General features: G+C 39.2%; 1 pseudogene; it reads left to right on the plus strand.

Moving 5' to 3' along the window:
- The first annotated feature begins 3,736 nt into the window (after positions 1-3,736).
- LOC114215038 (keratin, type I cytoskeletal 18 pseudogene) lies at positions 3,737-5,060 on the plus strand (annotated as a pseudogene).
- Positions 5,061-14,063: the final 9,003 nt, after the last annotated feature.

Consider the following 14,063-nt stretch of genomic DNA (forward strand, 5'->3'; position numbering starts at 1 on the left):
ACTTAATCACCTCTTCAAAATTCCTTACTCCAAGTAGAGTCAATTTTGAGGTACTGGGAGTTAGGTCTTCGTTATATGAATTTTGAGGGAACACAGTTCAGCCTATAACATTGATAGAATAAATTATCATTATCAGGGATGAAAGCAAGGATATCACTGTAGATATATAGATTAAAGGGATAATATTTTGAACAACTTTGACAGTAAATTCAATAACTTAGATAAAATGGACAATTTCCTTAAAGAGTACAACCTAACAAAAATAGAATACATCACAATTGACACAGAAAAAATAGAATTCTGAAAAGCTCTATATCTTAAATAAATTGTATTTGTAACTAAAAGGAAGGTAAAAGGAAGGTTTGGTTCCATCAAGATACACTACAGAAGCCCACTACAGCTTCTCTGTTTTGTGAATTACAACTAAAATCTTGAGAATATTAATAAAGCAACTATCTGAAGGTTCTGAAAAGTACATAAAAACAAGTGGATTGTGGAAGGAAGTCAGAAGTTGGAAAAGCAATCCATAAAGGGGTGAGTTTCCTGAGTTTCTTTTGTCTCACGGCTATTCTCCTAAGGGCAGGCCCAGTTGTAGAATATAAATTATGTAGATCGCTAACCTCAAATAGAACCTTGTTTTCCTGTCTAAAGGAACCATGAAAGGGGAAACTTGCAGGCTGGAAAATGTAACTGGAATTCTGGAAAGGAGAGATTTATGGAAGGTGATTATTTAACTCAGCATGACCCTTAACACTCACCTCTTATTTGTTCATGGACGGGACAAATCTAAAACAACCTTTAATATTTAGACCATTGCTCAAGTTTCATACTAACCCCTGAGAAACACATGTGCAGGATAGACCCAAAACAACATAGCAGAACCTCTGTGGCTTGAACTAAGATTTAAACCATGGCCCAAATCTCAGACTAAACCTGAGTGTTGGAGGTGTGGGAAAGTCTGAAAGGAAAATAGAAAAGACTTTGAAAACAGAACTGAGTTTGGAAGCACTGCCTATAAGAAAGCAAGACAGAACTTTTGGTCTGAGCTTAAACTAGGTTGGTGAAGAAGAAAAAAAAATTGGGGCGCCTGGATGGCTCAGTCCATTAAGTGTCTGCCTTCAGTTTGGGTCATTTTCTCAGGGTCCTAGGATCGAGCCCCATGTCGGGCCCCCTGCTCTATGGGGAGCCTGCTTCTCCCTCTCCCTCTGCCTGCTTCTCCCTCTGTGCTCGCTCTCTCTCTCTGTCAAATAAATAAATAAAATATTTTTTAAAAAATTAACATCCTCCATAGGATTATAAGAAAACCCACAGTCTACATAGCATCACAGTCACAGTTTCCAGGGTAGAATCCAAAATTACTTGGCATACAAAGAATGAGGAAAATATGACCAATTCGCACAGGGAAAGACAACTAATGGACTTCAAGACATATAACTATAGTAATCAGACTGTAGTATCGGCAGAGAGATAAACTCGGAGATCAATGTCACAGAAGAGAGAGCTCCAAAATAGCGTCACTCAATTACAGCCAATCAATCTTTGACAAGTTGCAAAAGCAATTCAATGGAGAGAGGATAGTCTTTTCAACAATGACACTGGAGCAACTGGATATCCATAAGCCAAAGAATAAGCCTAAACTCACATCATATACAAAAATCACAGACCTGTACCTCTGAAACAAATAATACATTATATGTTAAAAAAAAAAAGAAGAAGATAGCAGGAAGGGAAGAATGAAGGGGGGGAAACAGGAGAGGGAGACAAACCATGAGAGATTATGAACTCAGAAACAAACAGGGTTCTAGAGGGGCGGGGGTTGGGGAAATGGTTTAGCTCGTGATGGGTATTAAATAGGGCACGTACTGCATGGAGCCCTGGGTGTTATATGCAAACAATCATGGAACACTACATCAAGAACTAATGATGTATGGTGATTAATATAACATAATAAAAAAACAATTCAGTGAATTTTAGATTTAAATGCAAAACATAAAGCGTGGAGCACTGGGTGTTACGCACAAACAATCATGGAACAGTACATCAAAAACTAATGATGTAATGTATGGTGATTAACATAACAATAAAAATTATTTAAAAAAATAAATGCAAAACATAAAACTATAAAACTAAAAGAAGAATCAACATAGTGAAAATTCCAAATGCTGGTAAGAAGAATACAGAAAAACTGGATCTCATTCATTGCTGATGGAAATATAGACTAATACAGCCATTCTGGCAAATAATTTGACATTGTCTTTAAAAACTAAACCTACAATCATCATACAATCCAGAATCAGTCTTGACATTTATTCTAGAGAAATGAAAACATAGGTCTTCATAAAAACCTGAACATGATTGTTCATAGCTTTATTTGTAATAACCCAAAACTGGAAACAACCAAAATGTCTCTCAGTAGGTAAATGGTTAAACAAACTGATATATCCATATTATGGAATTCTACTCATCAATAAAAGGAAAAAGTTAATATAGAACAATTTCATTGAATCTCAGGGGCATTGTGCTGAATGAAAATCAATTTCAAAAGGTCACATACTGTATGATTCCATATATATAAAATTCTCAAAATAATATTATAGAAATGGAAAGCAGATTAGTGGTTTCCAGTGGTTAGGTGGTAGAGATAAGATGTGGTATAACTATAAAAGAGTAGCAAAAGAGAGGTCTTGGTGATGATGGAATAGTTCGGTATTTTGATTGCAGTGGTCATTACACAAATCTACATATATGATTAAATGATATAAAACTATATACACACATTGTACCAATGTCACTTCTTGGTTTTTGATATAAGATATAACCATTGGGGTAAACAGGATGAAAGATACATAGTGCCTCTCTCTGTACTATCTTGGCAACTTTTCGTGATTCTCTATTACAAGATGAAGAGGTTTTAAAAGTTAAGTACCTAATTACTGGATGGTTTCAAATGCATAATGGCAATATAAGAGAAATGAGTCTTTGAACCTGACGAGAGATAAACAGAAATTATACAGTCTGAAGAACATGGTCGGGGGAAGATTTTTGAAAGAAAAAGAACAGAGCATCAAGGACCTGTGGGACAATATTTTAAAAATCTAACATATTTTCCACTGGGTTCCCAAAAGGAAAGGTTAAGATTGGAGCCAGGAAAATTATTTGAAGAAATAATGCCGCCACACATCCCAAATTTAGTAAGACATAAATTTACAGGTAAAGGAAGCTTGATGAAACCCAAACAAGATAAATTCAAGGAAAATAACATTTAGACACATTATAATAAAACCATGGAAAACTACTTAAAAATGTTTTTTTAATCTTAATAGAACTAGACAAAAATGAAACATTGCATATGGAAAAACAATGATTTAGATGAGCCTGGATTTCTTACCTGAAGCCATGAAATCCAAATGACAATGGAAGAACATCTTTAAAGTGCTAAAAGAAAAGAACTGTCAACCCAGGATTCCATGTCCAGCAAAAATAACCATCACAATAAACGTGAGATAAAGACATCACACAAGAGAATGAGCAGGCATTTCACCAAAGAAGATGGCATATATACAAATGAAAAGATGCATATGTAGATACATATATAGAAGGCATATAAAAAAATGAAAAGATGCTTAACATAAGCCATTATGATGATCTATTCAAATTAAAACCACAGTGTTATACCACTATTGATCTATTGGAATGGCTAAAATAAAAATTGCTGACAGGCTGGCCCGATCCTGAGTCCTGGCCTCTCGTCTTACTCTCCAAACAGCATGAGCTTCACCACCCACTCCACTTTCTCTTCCAACTATCGGTCCCTGGGCTCCGCGCAGTCGCCCAGCCACCGGGTCCGGCCGGTCAGCAGCGCGGCTAGCGTCTATGCAGGCGCGGGGGGCTCAGGCTCCCGGATCTCCGTATCCCGCTCCACCAGCTTCCGGGGCGGCTGGGGGTCCGGGGGCCTGGCCGCGGGGATGGCCGGGGGTCTGGCCAGCATAGGGGGCATCCAGGGCGAGAAGGAGACCATGCAAGACCTGAATGACCGCCTGGCCTCCTACCTGGAGAGGGTGAGGAGCCTGGAGGCTGATAATCAGAAACTGGAGATGAGAATCCGGGAACACCTGGAGAAGAAGGGACCCCAGGTCAGAGACTGGGGGCATTACTTCAAGACCATCGAGGAGCTGAAGGCTCAGATCTTTGCAAGTTCTGTGGACAATGCCCGCATCGTCCTGCAGATTGACAATGCCCGTCTTGCTGCTGATGACTTCAGCGTCAAGTATGAAACGGAGCTGGCCATGCGCCAGTCTGTGGAGAGTGACATCCATGGGCTCCGCAAGGTCATTGATGACACCAATGTCACTCGGCTGCAGCTGGAGACAGAGATTGAGGCTCTCAAGGAGGAGCTGCTCTTCATGAAGAAGAACCATGAGGAGGAAGTAAAGGGTCTACAAAACCAAATTGCCAACTCTGGGTTGACCGTGGAGTTGGATGCCCCCAAATCTCAGGACCTCAGCAAGATCATGGCAGACATCCGGGCCCAGTATGACGAGCTGGCTCAGAAGAACCGAGAGGAGCTGGACAAGTACTGGTCCCAGCAGATTGAGGAGAGCACCACAGTGGTCACCACACAGACCGCAGAGATAGGAGAGGCTGAGATGACCCTCACGGAGCTGAGACGTACGGCCCAGTCCTTAGAGATCAACCTGGACTCGATGAGAAACCTGAAGGCCAGCTTGGAGAACAGCCTGAGGGAGGTCGAGACCCGCTACGCAATGCAGATGGAGCAGCTCAACGGGGTCCTGCTGCACCTGGAGTCAGAGCTGTCCCAGACCCGGGCCGAGGGGCAGCGCCAGGCCCAGGAGTACGAGGCCCTGCTCAATGTCAAGGTCAAGCTGGAGGCTGAGATCGCCACCTACCGTCGCCTGCTGGAAGACGGGGAGGACTTCAGTCTCAGTGAAGCCCTGGACAGCAGCAGCGCCATGCAGACCATCCAGAAGACCATCACCCGCAGGACTGTGGACGGCAAGGTGGTGTCTGAGACCAACGACACCAAAGTTCTGAGGCGTTGAGGCAGCAGAAGCAGGGTACCCTTTGGGGGGCAGGAGGTCAATAAAAAGTTCAGAGGTCAAAAAAAAAAATTACTGACAGTTTTAGTAAGGATGTACAGCAACTAGAACTCTCATCCATTACTAGTGGGAATGCTAAATAATATAGCCACTCTGGATAACAGTCTGGCAGTTTTTTATAGTTAAATATACACTAACTATATAACCCAGCAATCCCACTTCTAGGTATTTACCTGGGAGAGATGAAAATTTATTTTATTCATAAATGATAGATCTCATAGTACAGTACACCAAAAAATGTTAATTTTACCCCTAAAAAATGTTAATTTTACTCTAAATTAAAAAAAAAAATCTCTGACCAAAAAAAAAAAAGCTTTGAAGTTTCACTACTGATTTCTGCCTATGTATCATACACTTAAGGAAGAAATAATACTAATCTTACACAAACTCTTCCAGAAAATAAAGAAGGGAATACTCCTCAATTCATTTCATGAGGCCAACATAAACTTGATACTAAAACCTATCAGATTCAATAAACAGATGCAGGGGCACCTGGGTGGCTCAGTCGTTAAGCATCTGCCTTTGGCTCAGGTCATGGTCCCAGGACCATGACCCAGCCCCACATCAGGCTCCCTGCTCCTCGGGGATCCTGCTTCTCCCTCTCCCACTCCCCCTGCTTGTGCTCTCTCTCTGTCAAATAAAAAAAGAAAATCTTTTAAAAATAAAAATAAACATAGATGCAGAAACCCTCACAGACACATATAAAAGTTAGTATAAGAATCCAGCAATTTAGGGCGCCTGGGTGGCTCAGTTGGTTAAGCGAGTGCCTTCGGCTCAGGTCATGATCCTGGAGTCCCGGGATCGAGTCCCGCATCGGGCTCCCTGCTCAGCAGGGAGTCTGTTTCTCCCTCTGACCCTCTTCCCTCTCGTGCTCTCTGTCTCTTATTCTCTCTCTCTCAAATAAATAAATAAAATCTTAAAAAAAAAGAATCCAGCAATTTATAAAAGCATAGTACATCCATGACCAAGTGGAGTTTATCCCAGAAATTCAAGGTTAGTTCAAAAATCAATGAGTCATTGCTCATTGGATATAGAGTTTCTGTTTTGCAAAATGAAAAAGTTCTGGAAATCTGTTACAGAACAATATGCTTCGTATATTTTTATGGTCTGTCATTAAACATGTAAATATTAATAATCGTTATATCTTCTTGCTGTATTGAACCTTTATTAATATATAATGCCCTCCTTTGTCTCTTGTAGGCTTCTTAAAAATTTAAGTCTGATCTTAGTGTAGCCAACCCTGTTCTCTTTTGGTTACTGTTTGCATCAAATACCTTTTTTCAGTCTTTCACATTCAACCTGTTTGTGTTTTTGGATTTCCAGTGAATCTTTCTTGCAGACAGCATGTAGTTGGATCATGTGTTTTACCCATCCTGCCAATCTCTGTCCTTTTGATTGAAGGGTTTAATCCATTTAAATGTAAAATTAGTACTGATAAGAAAGGACTTAACTTCTGTCATTCTGATATATACTAATTCAATATACTTACTAGTAATTGATCTGTTTAGATTTTCTATATCTTCATAATTTAGCCTCGGTTGTATGTGTCCAGTAATTTATTCATTTTTTTGTAATATGTTGGCATATAATTGTTCGTAGTAACGTCTTAGGATTTTTAGTATTTCTGTGGTATTAGCTGTAGTGTCTCTTCTCTCATTTCTGATATTTTTGAGTTCTCTTTTTTCTTGGTCAGTCTAGCCAAAGGTTTGTCAATTTTATTTTTCAAAGAACCAGCTTTTAGTTTCATTGATCTTTTCTATTGTCGTTTTAGTCCCTGTTTTATGTATTACCACTCTGTTCTTTACTTTGTTTCTTCTATTAATCTTGGGCTTAGTTTTTTGTTTTTTTTTTTTAGTTCTTGGAGGTGTAAAGTTAGGTTGTTTATTTGAGATCTTTCTTTTTTCATAATGAAAGTATTTATTACTATCAATTTCCCTCTTAGAACTGCTTTTGTGGGCACCTGGGTGGCTCCGTTGGTTAAGCGAATGCCTTTGGCTCAGGTCATGATCCCGGAGTCCCAGGAAAGAGTCCCGCATCGGGCTCTCTGCTTCGCGGGGAGTCTGCTTCTCCCTCTGACCCTACCCCCTCTTGTGCTCTCTCTCTCTCAAATAAACAAATAAAATCTTTTAAAAAAAAGTTTTTTTTAAAAAAAGAACTGCTTTTGCAGCATCACATAAATTTTAATATGACTTTTTTTAAAGATTTTTTATTTATTTATTTGATACAGAGAGAACAAGAACGAGAGAGAGAGACAAAGAGTAAGCACAAGCAGGGGGAATGGCAGGCAGGGAAGAAGAAGGCTCCCTGCTGAGCAAGGAGCCCAATGTGGGGCTCTATCCCAGGGGTCTGGGATCATGACCTGAGCCAAAGGCAGCCGCTCAACCGACTGAGCCACCCAGGTGCCCCAATATGCTGTGTTTCTATTTTCGTTTGTCTCAAGATATTTTTTGATTTCCTTTTTGATGTCTTCTTTGTCCCATTGGTTGTTCAGGTGCATGTTATTTAATCTCCACATATTTGTACATTTTCCAGTTTTCCACTTACAATTAATTTTTAGTTCTACACCATGATGGTCAGAAAAGATATTTGATAGGATTTCAATCTTCTTAAATCTATTAAGACTCATTTTGTGGCCTAATAGATGATATATCCTGGAAAATATTTCATGTGTGTTTGAGAAGAATGTGTATTCTGCTACTGTTTGACAGAAAGTGCTGTAAATGACTTTTAGGTCCGTCTGATCTAACATGTAGTTTCTTTTTGTTTTTTTCTAATGTGTAGTTTTAAGTCCAATTTTTCCTTATTGATTTTCTGGCTGGATGATCTATCTACCTACTGTTGAAAGTGGAAAGATTTAATTAATTTTTAAGTTATAATAGAAAACTACTAAGAAATTTCTCCCCTGAGTCTGTCTCAGGTCCTCTAAACCACTCCATTTATAATTCACCCACCTCTGCTATTTTCCCCGTTAAGTGACCAAGTGGGAGAAGCACTGCGTTGATGAAGTTGGTTCTCTGCTAGAGTGATGTCATCTCTAATATAATTACATTCCAGCAGGCAGATGACTTACATGAAAAGTTTGGTACAGTACTCCTGAAGCTACTTTTCTCCTCTGCTTCTGCTCTCCCCTCTTCACATCCTTTGGAGAGGCACCATTCTGCTAGTTAAAAGTGTGAACTGTGGGGCCGAGCTTCCTCTATTCCCAGCCCCACCATTTAGTAGCTATTTAACCTTGGGAAATTTAACTTAACCTCTTCCTGCTTGAGTCTCCTCATCTGTAAAATGGATATAATAGCATTTATTTGATAGGATTATTATAAGAAATATGTAATAATATTTGTAAAATGCTTAGGTCAATGCCTTTGGGTGCCAACTTAATTGGGTTCCTATTTCCTATGCCTGGAACATACAAAGTGTGATATTAGTATTCCTGAAATAAATCTCTCTCAGAGCTGTGAGGAATCCTTGAAAGAATAGGTCTTGTCTCTCTACCTCTTCTCTCTCAATCCCTCTCCTATTTTCTCTTTGGCTGCCTCTCATTCACTCAACAAATATTTACTGAGTACCCTCTGTGTGCCAGGTGCTTTTTAGGCCGATGATTATATTTTGAATTAAAAAAGCATTGTTCTTGTCTTCTTACAATATAATGAACCACATCAGTGCTAGAGCAGGTTATTACAATGCCATGACGTGGAGAGAGGTGGGGAGAAACGCAGAATGCAAGTTATTCTGTGTTCATCTATACCGTTTCTAAGTTTCTCTTTCTGTCTCCCTCTGTCTCTGTCCATCTCTTTCTCTCTCTGTGTGTATTCCTCCTGAAGAAAATAAACTAAGAAATTTCCTGCTTAAAGTACAGGAAGAACAGGCTATCTTCTGCTAGAAAAGTAGACAGGTTTCAGTTATTATTGTTCTTTAAACTAAGATGGTCGGTTGTAGACAATTCTAGCCAGCAGGGGGCAGGAGTGTCCAGCTGTATGTGTCTGCCATTTTTCTGCTCTTTTTGAAACCTATATTAAATAAGAAGTGCTTCTAATTTGATGTGTCAGATCTTTTCATTTTCAGGCTATACAATTGGCACATAGCAAAAATGGCTTTTGGTATTGTCATGTTAAAACTGGTAAATTGGAAGAAGTTTCTATTGATTATGACTCTCAATTTTTGATTTCCCACAAAGATTTGTCCTCTCCTTAGACCTCCAAGGAACAAAGTCTTCTACCTTCATATTCAGCAGATAATCTCAACTGGAGACAGGAATGGAGGGAAATACATATACTCTCGAGATATCAGGCCTCACCCACTGGGCAACCTCGGGCTTATTTAATTTGTCTGCTTCAGACATTTGCAAAGGCTAGAGTGAAAGTTATCTTAGACTGACCAGACTTATGCATCACACCCTTCAGGGACTGTGGACATTAAGAGAATACATCCAGCTGACACTGAGGGGCTAAGCCAAGGATATCCCCTTTGTTCTCTGAACTCTCGGCTTTCTGCACTCACAACAGTTATAATAGAGGGCCATGCATTCCCAGAAGTCAGATCCAGCTCAACTATGCTAAAAAGTTGGGTTTCTTGTATATTTCCAGGGACCTTACTTTTTATCCTTTTGTTTAATATTAAGATGTTTTGAGTTCCTACACAACATAAAAATTATTCTCTATCACTTGTTGCAGGCTTTCTATAGGCTTCATGTGTGCTTTTTAAATATTCCTTAAAACAAACAGATCTGGTATAGAGAAGAATACCGCTCAATTTCCTTGTTTCTGTTATTTAATTTCTTCTTAATCATGAGTATTTTATTTTAAATGTTTAAAAATAATGCAGGCTGAAGGTGGCAGAACAATAACATTGAAGGATTACCTTGGAATGGCTGTCCCAGCTGAACTTTTATGTTTACATGAAGGCAAAATAAGCTTCAGCTTTATTAAAGCCATTGTGTTTTGCATTTCTGTAACTCAGAGCCACACTTAATTCATACTGACAGACTAGGTAAGATCTATATCTAGTACAGTTACATTCAAAAGTCCAGTGTCTTTTCCTTATGTGTATGTAATACAAAAAGTGTCAAAGACCACATATCTTTATCACTTAGCATTGTAAGGTGAGCAATGCCCACATAAATATCTTTGAAACATGGTTTTTTTAACAGCCATATAATATTCTACTGTGTCTCAGTTTAACCATTTCTCTATTTTTCGTGTATTACCATTCTACTGAAGAGGAATGAATCTCCTTGTATATCAATTTTTGTGCACATTGCTAATTATTTTAGGAAAAAGTACTACATTGGATTAGCTTTTATAGTTTTACTCTCATCTACTATTGGGATTTTATTGTTCTTTTTAGAAAAAAACATAGTATTTTATATTTGTAGAAGAATATTTATGTAATGAATGTGTAAGTCTGAAGAAGAATAAAATAAACACCACGGCGCCCTTCATCCAATCTCAAAACTTGACTATCAATATTTGAAGCTACCTGTGGGTTCCTCTCTAATCTCAACCCCTGCCAACTCCCAGAGAAGAATACTGTACTGAAGTTTGTGGTTTTCATCCCTCCCTTGTTGTCATTTGTCTTAGCACATATATATCTCAATTACTGAAACCAAAAGTCTTGGAGTCATCTTTGATTTCTTACTATTCCCACCCCCCATATCCAATCTGTTAACAAATCCTGTTGGCTCTGCCCTAAAAGAAGTATATCCAGAATTCACCACCACAGCAACATTCTTCTCCAAGGCACCACTGCTCACCTGAATCCTCAAGTAGCCTCCTAACTTGATTCTCTGTTTCGCTCCCATTTCATTACAGTGACCCCAGTAATTCTGTTTAAACCTAAGTCAGAGCATGGCAGACCTTTGCACAAAACCACCTGTCAGTGGCTCTCAGAGTAAAACCCTGAAGTATCCTAGACGGTCAGTCCCACTCTGCCTTGCTTTTCTGAACCTGCGTCCTACTATGTTTCTCACTCCTAGTACTCCAGTCAAACGAGTGCATTTGCTGTTCCTGGAACCCACCCAAACCACTCAGACCTTGGGGCTTTTGTACTCGCGGTTTCTCCTGTCTGGAATGCTCTCTCCCCAGATATCTGCATGGCTCACATCCTCCCTCCCATATCCCTTCTCAGAGAGCCTTCCCTGGTCACCCTGCTACTCTCCCTACCACTTTCTAGCCACTTCCCTTCACGTGTCTCTTTAACACTTCCCACTCACATATATTTAACTTACTTATCTTGTTTGTTGTCTGTTCCATCACCAGAAATTAAGCACAACGAGGTTAGGCATTTTTGCCTTTTGTGTTTAGTGCTGCCTGTATCTTTGGTGTCTAGGACATTGCCTGGCACATAGTAGGTACTCAAAAAATATTTGTTGAATTGAAATTGAATTGGGTGTATATATATGTATTTTTATATATTGTTTAGCTTTGTGGTTTTATGAAAATTATATCATCCTCTATGCATACATCCATGACTTGCTTTGTCTCCTCAACATTCTATGTCTGATTTATCCACCTTAGTCTGTATGGTTATAATTAACTCATTTTCACCAGTGTGACATTTCAGTGAGTGTCTGTTTCATTTAATGAACCATTCTTCTCTTGATGGACATTTGGGTTGTTCCCTTGTTTACTTATATATCATTATGCACACATGTGTATGTAAGCATTTATATATTTATAGACGTGTACACACATATGCTTTTGGGTTCTTAACATGTCTGTAGGATGAAGTGCTATTAATGGAATTGTTGGAATAGAGGGTATTCCCCTTTTTAAATTTAAAAACATATTTTTAACTTTGGTTAAAAAAAACACATGAGATAAAATGTACCATCCTAACCATTTTTAAGTTTACATTACAGTTAACTACTTACAGTTCAGTTGTGTTAAGTATATTCACATTGTTGTGCAACAGATCCTCCAGAACTTTTCATCTTGCAAAACTGAAACTCCATATCAATTAAATAACAACTCTACATTTCCCCTCCCTCTATCCCCTGGAAACCACTGTTTGACCTCCTGTTTCAATAAATTTGACTACTTTAGATATGTCATGTACGTGCAATCACACAGTATTGGTCTTTCTGTGGCTGGCTTGTTTCACTTAGCATAATGTCCTCAAGTTTCATCTGTATTATAATATGTATATTTTTTGAAGTACGTTGTCTTTTTTGTTCTACTTTCTGGAAGGTTTCTCACTTTTATCTTGTGCTTTTCTCATACATTATTTTTTACTACCCAGTTTCTTTTTAATTAATGAGGTGAGCATAAAAATCAAATAATACCATAATTTTAAAAACAATACACATATAAGGAATTAAATAAATGCAAACATAAAATCTTGTACTTTTTTAACCACTTTTTATTTTTAAATCGATTTTATTGAAGTATAATTTGTATATAAAAATTAACCAATCTTAAATGTTCATTTCAATTACTTTTGACAAATGTGTACAGTTCTCTAGCCATCACTACAATCATATAACATTTCACCCCCAAACTACCCACATGCCCTGTTTTAGACAATCCCGTCTTCCCACCCCCTCACCCCTGGCACCACTGCAAGGGAACAGGGTGGGTATACTGAAATTCTCTGTACTATCTTTACAATTTTTCTGCAAATCTACAATTATTCCAAATAAAAAGTTTAGTTAAAAGAGAGGATGAGAGGGGCACCTGGGTGGCTCAGACAGTGAAGCACCCGACTCTTGATTTTGGCTGGGTCATGATCTCAGGGTCGTGAGATGGAGCCCCAAGGCCAGGCTCCGTGCTGGGTGTGGAGCCTGCTTAAGATTCTCTCTCGATCTCCCTCTGCCCCTCTGCCCTGTCTCCAGAAAAAGAGAGAGAGAGAAAGAGAGAGAGAGAGAATGAGAGACCACCAGACCGGTACTCACCTATTATTCATTCTGTTGTCCTTGGAACTGCTGTCATTCCATCACTCATCACCCAGAGATAAGGTGGCACCAGTATTCATTTCCTACTGCTGATGTAACACAATTACTACGAATTCAGTGACTTAAAACAAGATAAATTTATTATCTTAAAGTTCTAGAGATACAAAGTCAAAGATGGGTCTTATGAACTAAAGTCAAGGTTTTAGCAGAGCTATGTTCCTGCTCTAGGCTCTATGGAACAATCCGTTTCCTTGTCTTTTCCAGCCTCTAAAGGCCATCCACATTCCTTGGCTCATGGTCACTTCTGTCTTTAAAGTTAGCAGGAAAACATCTTCTCATTTTCCTCTCTCCTTTTCTCTTGCATACCCATGCTTCTGTTGTGACATCTCCATTCGTGATTCTAACCCTCCTGGATCTATCTTACAAGAACCCCTGTGATTACATTGGGCCCATCTGGATAATACAGGATAATTTTTCCATCTGAAGATCCTTAATCATATGCAGAGTCCCATTTGCTATGTATGGTAATATATTCACAGGTTCTAGGATTTAGGATATGGACTTTTGGGGGTCCCTTAGGGGGAACAGTTTTTGGTCTACCACACATACCTATGAAATTCTAGGAAAGCTGGTTATGCGTGGTCATGCAGTTGGAAGGTACCAAGATACCAATATGGTCATACGTACTATGGAAGATTTGTGAACCAAGTTTCTATCATACTTTGATTTGAGGGCAACGACCACAAGAGATAGAGATGTAAAGTAGGGAGAGGGGCGTATTTTAATCTGATACCTTGGCAGGGCAGGGGTTTGAATTTGTGATCTGAGCAAAGGGACTGTATTTTTTTTAAGATTTCATTTATTTATTTGAGAGAGAGAGAGAGAGAGAGAGCACAAGCAAGTGGAGGGGCAGAGGGAGAGGGAGAAGCAGGCTCTCTGCTGAGCAGGGAGCCTGACGTAGGGCTCGATCCCAGGAGCCTGGGATCATGACCTGAGTCGAAGGCAGACGCTCAACCAACTGAGCCACCCGGGTGCCCCAGGACTGTATTTTAATGATC

Source organism: Eumetopias jubatus, unplaced genomic scaffold (genome assembly GCF_037043125.1).
Source record: "Eumetopias jubatus isolate StellerSeaLion01/CBP00866 unplaced genomic scaffold, mEumJub1_p1.0 scaffold_8, whole genome shotgun sequence".
NCBI lineage: Eukaryota > Metazoa > Chordata > Mammalia > Carnivora > Otariidae > Eumetopias > Eumetopias jubatus.